Genomic DNA, 6667 nt, shown 5'->3' with positions numbered 1-6667 from the left:
TAAATAAAAATTAAATAGAATATTTTGTATTTCCGAATATTTTGTACCCAGAGTTTTGACCAATAAATGCAGAGATTCCCAACTAGGGTGCCGCGAACTTTATTTAGGGTTCCGCGAAATTATTTGAAATATATTTTTTAAGAAAAAACGATTTCATGAAAAATAAAATATAACATTGTGTGTAATAAAACAGACTATAATATAAAACCTAATAATGGTTTCATATAATTTGTAGAAATATTGTGTTGTTCAATCTATTTTAATGTTCATACTTCGATGTGTAGGACTGTCAAAGTTATCACTTTACCACTTATTTATGGTGAAATACTTGTGACTTTATCTAAATGTTCGTGATAATATTTATAGCGGGTTACCTAAATGATCGCGATAATATTTATAACGGGATACCTAAATGTTCGTGATAATATATATAGCAGGATACCTAAATGTTCGTGATAATATGTATTGCGGGACAATGGAATCTTCGTGATAATATTTATAGCGGGATACCTAAATGATCGTGATAATATTTATAGCGGGATAGTTAAATGTTCGTGATAATATAAAAAGTGGGATACCTAAATGTTCGTGATAATATATATAGCGGGATACCTTATTTCTCGTGATAATATATATAGCGGGATACCTAAATGATCGTGATAATATTTATAGCAGGATACCTAAATGATCGTGACAATATATATAGCGGGATACCTTAATGCTCGTGATAATATAAAAAGTGGGATACCTAAATGTTCGTGATAATATTTATAGCGGGATACCTTAATGATCGTGAATATATAGCGAGATACCTTAATGTTCTACAAGTAATTTTACATAAGGAACAATTTTTCAGTTTTCTAAAAACCCGTTATTTCAAATTTTGAGGTTTCAAAATCGTTCAATCTAAGTACGACTGTTTAAAAATCCCTAATAACAGTTTTTCGAAAAATCATATGCAAAATATTATTTTTTTTATAATTGAACATTAAACTAACATTTTTTTTAAAATATATTTTTAAAATTATTTTTTTTTTTTTTAATTATATTTTGAAAATTATTTTATTTTTTTTTATTTTATATTTTTTTTTTAAATATAATTTGAAAATTATTTTATTTTTTTTTAAAATATATTTTTAAAATAATATATTATTTTTATTTTTTTTTATTTTATATATTTAAATAAATAAATTATTTTCAAAATATATTTAAAAAAAAAATATAAAATAAAAAAAATTAGGTATCCCGCTATTTATATTATCACGAACATTTAACTATTCCGCTATATTTATTATCATGTAGAGACAGGTTTGGATGACATGTTACATTTTAAGAAATTGTTCTATGTGTTCTATCATAAAAAAATAATATTTTGCATTTGATTTTTCGAAAAACTGTTATTAGGGATTTTTAAACAGTCGTACTTAGATTGAACGATTTTGAAAACTCAAAATTTAAATAACAGGTTTTTAGAAAAATGATAAATGTATCCTTATGTAAAATTACTTGTAGAACATTAAGGTATCTCGCTATATATATTGTCACGATCATTTAGGTATCCTGCTATAAATATTATTGTAGCCGCAATCCGGATTTAATAATAACAATATTAAAACGCCTTTACGGCAGGAAGGTAGGCCACCCAAGGTGCTGCACTACCAACCAAATAAATAAAATATGTAAATAAATGAATAAATAAATACTAATGATAATCAAGAAACAACTTTCGATACTGGTAACTTTGTTTTAATAGGAACTAAAAATATATTAATAATAATGACAAACTCAGGCTGTTGTCTTATGCTAGCTCAACAATATAATAAAAAAAAAGTATAATGTATAAATTTTAGCCTGTTGGCTTAATACCACAATGAATATACAAAAAAATTGGCCTAAGCTGGCTCCACAATAGTATAAAAATATGACAAATTGCCCTTAGACGGACATACAAAAATATAATATTGGCCTAAGCCGGCTCAATACAACAAGTATAAAATAATAATTTTTCCTACGCTGGCTATATAAAAAAATAAATGAAATTATAATAATAATAATGATGAGGCTCGTCAGCCTCTTACCTGAGAACTGGTGTCCGTTGGCGGCTTTGAACCAGAACGCTACCGTCTCGGGATGCCCACACTTGTACAATAAAAAATACAATATAAAATAAAATGTGCGACAACCCCGAGAACGTACGACCAACGAGCCACCAGTTCAACGAATACTTTATACAACGCGCCAACAACCAAAAACACAGCAGAGTATACAATAAAAAAATCGACCTCGTGCTTTTGATGTGTCTTGACCACCCTGAATTGGGGAATAATGATTAATTATTTTGAAATAATCACAATAGCGATACTTACAGATCCTTTAGATACAATAAAAAAATATAATGGAATTGACAAAAAAAAAAAAAAACAATGTAGTTAAAGACAAAAAAAAGGAAAAAAACCTGATGTCTAAGACTTGGTACCACGAAAAAATAAACAACGAATGTACACCACTGGCTGGGATACGACCATGCAGCTCGAGAGGCAAAAAGGAACAACTCCATGAAAAAATGAAACAATAATTTAAGATTTATAATACAAAATAAATGCCGTTGCAGCTACGCACGCCGCTCACTATCAGCTTGATAAAAGCATATCGCTGGTATCAGAACAGACAGGGAGACAAACGTGCGCAGCTGTGGCACAATATATTTGTTCGCGTTGCTCACTGGCGCGAACATATACCCCCCTTTGAAAGGATAAAGCCTTTCAAAAAAAAAACAAAACATAACATATTATAAATGGATATACAAAAAACCTATTGCACCGACTTAAAAATAGCCCTCATGTTATAAATGTGAATAGTGCGTAAAAAATATATATATGGTATAAGATAATACAAAGGTATAATGTGAGTAATATAACTAGAAACAAAGCTATCAAAAAAAAAAAAAAAAATTACAATAATAATGCCTGGACAGCTGGATCCGGTTCCTCATCTTCAGAAGTTGGCAAGAATGCCAGCTTCGCCACTGGGTGGCTAAAAAATTGACCTGCTGAGTTTCGCACTGTGACTGCCCGAACGATTCCGTCTTGTCCTGGATGAATCTCTGTAACCCGGACCAGAGGCCATTGTAAAGGTGGTAACAATTCGTTTTTTAATATTGCAATGTCGCCGACTACAGCACTTCGAGTTCTCTTCAACCATTTGCCCTTCCTTTGACATTGGGGCAGGTACTCTGAAAGCCATCGCTTCCAGAATATTTGAAATTGTGCTTGCATAAGCTTGAATCTGCGCAATCGGTTTTAAGGAACTGTGGAATGATCGGGTTCAGGAGGCAACATTAAAGGGCCACCAACCAAAAAATGCCCAGGTGTCAGTACGTTTAAATCACCAGGATCTGAAGACATAGGTGTCAAGGGCCTTGAATTTAACGCGGCCTCTACCTTGCAAAGTAAAGTTGTGGTTTCGTCATAGGTTAATAGTACTCCCTTCGATACTCGATACAAATGTCGCTTTGCTGATTGGACCGCAGCTTCACACAGTCCTCCGAAGTGAGGAGCTGCTGCTGGTATGAATTTTCACTTGATAACGTTAATGCTTAAGTAGTCATTTAACGCCTTGTCCTTTAAATGTGCTTTGAATTGAGACTGTAATGACCGATCAGCACCAACAAAATTTGATCCGTTGTCACTATAAAGAACTGAGATTTGTCCTCGCCGAGCGATGAAACGGGAAAGTGTTGCAAGAAAATCTTCTGTTGTTAATGAGGAAACCAATTCTAAATGTATAGCTCTTGTCACCATACATACAAAAACGCATATGTAACTTTTTATTGGTGTGACTTTTCTAATTCCACTTCTCACCATGATGGGACCACAATAGTCCACTCCTGTTTTTGAGAATGCCCGACTAATGGTGACTCTTTCACGAGGTAACGGGGCCATCAGTGGTGAGGAGAAGGCCGCGGAAACATTGTAAACAATGATGGACTGTTTTTCTAGCGGTTTCTCTTCCTCTAAGAGGCCAGTATTTTTGTGACACATGAGCAAGTAACGCCTGAGGACCCGCATGCATTAAGCGAATATGCTCATAATTGAACATCATCTTGGTCACCATACTTTTTGAAGGCAATATCATTGGATGCTTTGAGCCGTAACTTATGGGGGCGTTCACCAGACGACCACCTACTCTTATCAATCCATGTTCATCGATAAATGGACTTAGTCTGAATAGTGGACTACAACGACGTACCAGCTTGCCTGCTTTTAAAGATGACAACTCATCCTCAAATGTGTTGATTTGAGCGTTGGTCACCCAAAATCATTCAGCATCTGCAATTTCTGCGATGGTTAAAAAACCAACTGTACGTCCATCAAATTTTTTTAAATGCGAAAGCTTGCAATTATTGATAAAGCGCTGTACTAAAGCTGTAATTCTAAGCAATGTTGACCAACTTGAATATTTTTCTAGCAACCAAGGTGCAGGTGTATCTATGTATGTATGTATGAAAATATTATCACGAACATTTAAGTATCCCGCCATAAATATTATCACGAACATTTAAGTATCCCGCTATAAAAATTTTCACGAGCATTTAGGTATCCCGCTATATATATTGTCACGATCATTTAGGTATCCTGCTATAAATATTATCACGAGCATTTAGGTATCCCGCTATATATATTATCACGATCATATAAGTATCCCGCTATATATATATTATCACGATCATTTAAGTATCCCGCTATATATATTATCACGAGCATTAAGGTATCCCGCTATATATATTATCACGAACATTAAGGTATCCCGCTATATATATTATCACGATCATTAAGGTATCCCGTTATATTTAACTGAAATGTTCGTGATAATATTTATAGCGGGATACCTTATTGTTCGTGATAATATTTATAGCGGGATACCTAAATGTTCGTGATAATATTTATAGCGGGATACCTAAATGTTCGTGAAAATATATATAGCGGACAATGGACTCTTCGTGATAATATTTATAGCGGAATACCTTAATGTTCGTGAATGTTTGAGAAGTAATATTGAATTCCTTGATTATAACATTTATGACTTACCACATTACTATAGATTACTTGAAAAGTAAATATTTGGTAGGCATCTTTCTTTTTAAATTTTGGTACAGTCTTAAATGTGCCGTCTCATCCTGCTACCCGAACCTTATATTTTAACTAATAGTTAATTAAATAATTATCATATTTTAGTCTTTAGATTTAAAACATTACGTACATTTCTTAATTCTGGTGCTAGTAGTTGAATATTTGAAATATTACAAAAAATTAAGCCTTTTATTTGTTGATTAATTAATAAAGGACCTTGATAAAACCTATTAAAATTTAAAGTTGGTATTTTAATTTTTAAATTACTTAAATTAAAGTATAAATAAATATTAATTTACTTATTTGATGGATTTTGTAATGTTAATGTAAATTGGCTATTTGCCATTAGTAAAGTATGAAGGTCTTCAATATTATCGGGTGTTGCAGGAATTGACTTTTGCCTCAGACGACGCATCCTTTCAGACCCTTGTAAAAAGGTGTAGTCCTTAGCAGCATTTGGAAACTATTAAGTACCTAAGTCAGTGTTATAATTAAAAATAAATTATTTACAGATTAATTTATAAATATACTCTTAAATTTTTCAGATAAAACAAATTGCAACTATTAAAGGACATTTATTTCATTTGTAGTCTTGTAGAATAGTATAAAGAATATGTATGACTTGACAATCAATTCCATGTATATTCCTCTGTATATTCCTCTAGAGGAATATGAACATACAGTTTTTTGTAATGCTTTCTCTGTCAACTTTTGCCTCAATAATGGTACCTCCTCGTTGAATGGTCTTACTTGATGATTGTGTTGTGTAATGATATGTTCAAATTTACATATCATAAATTTTGTAAATTCGTTATTTTCATTTAATAAAATATATAACGGTCGAGTTGTCGTACGCATGTAATAAAATCTAAAATAACCCCAATAAATCATGTCACTGGTGATTGGAACGATTCCTATTATCTAGTCTCGTACAGGACACTGTACGGGATTATAACGGTACAGCGCAACACATGCAACTTCTTTTATGTGCCGCCGGAGACGGGGGATGGTCCGGTCAGGGTCGCTTTCACCAGGGAAAAAGACAATTTTCTTTGGGGACACCGACACCTTTGATCGGGCCGCCGATGACTCTGGCGGACCTGGCCTAAATCGTCTCCTCTCATCAGTGCATGAGCACCCTCCATAGTGAGAAGTGCATGAGCACATCCAAAACATATAAGTGCACGAGCACCACTAAAACAGACAAGTGCAGGAGCACAGCAGACTTACACACAACCACTCAAAAGACATTACCTATGACAACTTTACTGTTTCTTTTTCCTATAACGAAATTTGTCAAAGTGTTTAGTTATTTCTTTCTTGAGTGCTAAAAAATTCAATAAATTCTATCCTTGTTACGTCGACTGCAACCAGAGACAGCTGCGGACAAGGTAAGGTGCATGCGCATCCATATTTAAACAATAATAGTATTATAGAGTTTACTTGATCGTTCTCGAAGCTCGACCTCGAGAACCCTCCGACCATCAGGAGGAAGGTGATTCCGCAAATTTAGAGTGATAAAACATAGGCTAAAATAA

At 33.2% G+C, this 6667-nt stretch overlaps 2 long non-coding RNA genes across 2 annotated transcripts; one reads left to right on the top strand and one right to left on the bottom strand.

Annotated features, from left to right (window-relative positions):
• Positions 1 to 1730: 1730 nt before the first annotated feature.
• Positions 1731 to 2599, bottom strand: LOC126554693 (uncharacterized). Its single transcript, XR_007606710.1, has 2 exons — positions 2367 to 2599; positions 1731 to 2310 (listed from the first exon to the last, which is right to left on the bottom strand). It is a non-coding gene; the product is annotated as an uncharacterized LOC126554693 (long non-coding RNA).
• Positions 2600 to 5354: 2755 nt separating this feature from the next.
• LOC126554692 (uncharacterized) lies at positions 5355 to 5973 on the top strand. Its single transcript, XR_007606709.1, has 2 exons — positions 5355 to 5607; positions 5675 to 5973. It is a non-coding gene; the product is annotated as an uncharacterized LOC126554692 (long non-coding RNA).
• The last annotated feature ends 694 nt before the right edge of the window (positions 5974 to 6667 follow it).

Source organism: Aphis gossypii, unplaced genomic scaffold (genome assembly GCF_020184175.1).
Source record: "Aphis gossypii isolate Hap1 unplaced genomic scaffold, ASM2018417v2 Contig00579, whole genome shotgun sequence".
NCBI lineage: Eukaryota > Metazoa > Arthropoda > Insecta > Hemiptera > Aphididae > Aphis > Aphis gossypii.
The sequence above is the reverse complement of the archived record's forward strand: the minus strand, read 5'-3'. Positions and strand labels throughout refer to the sequence as shown.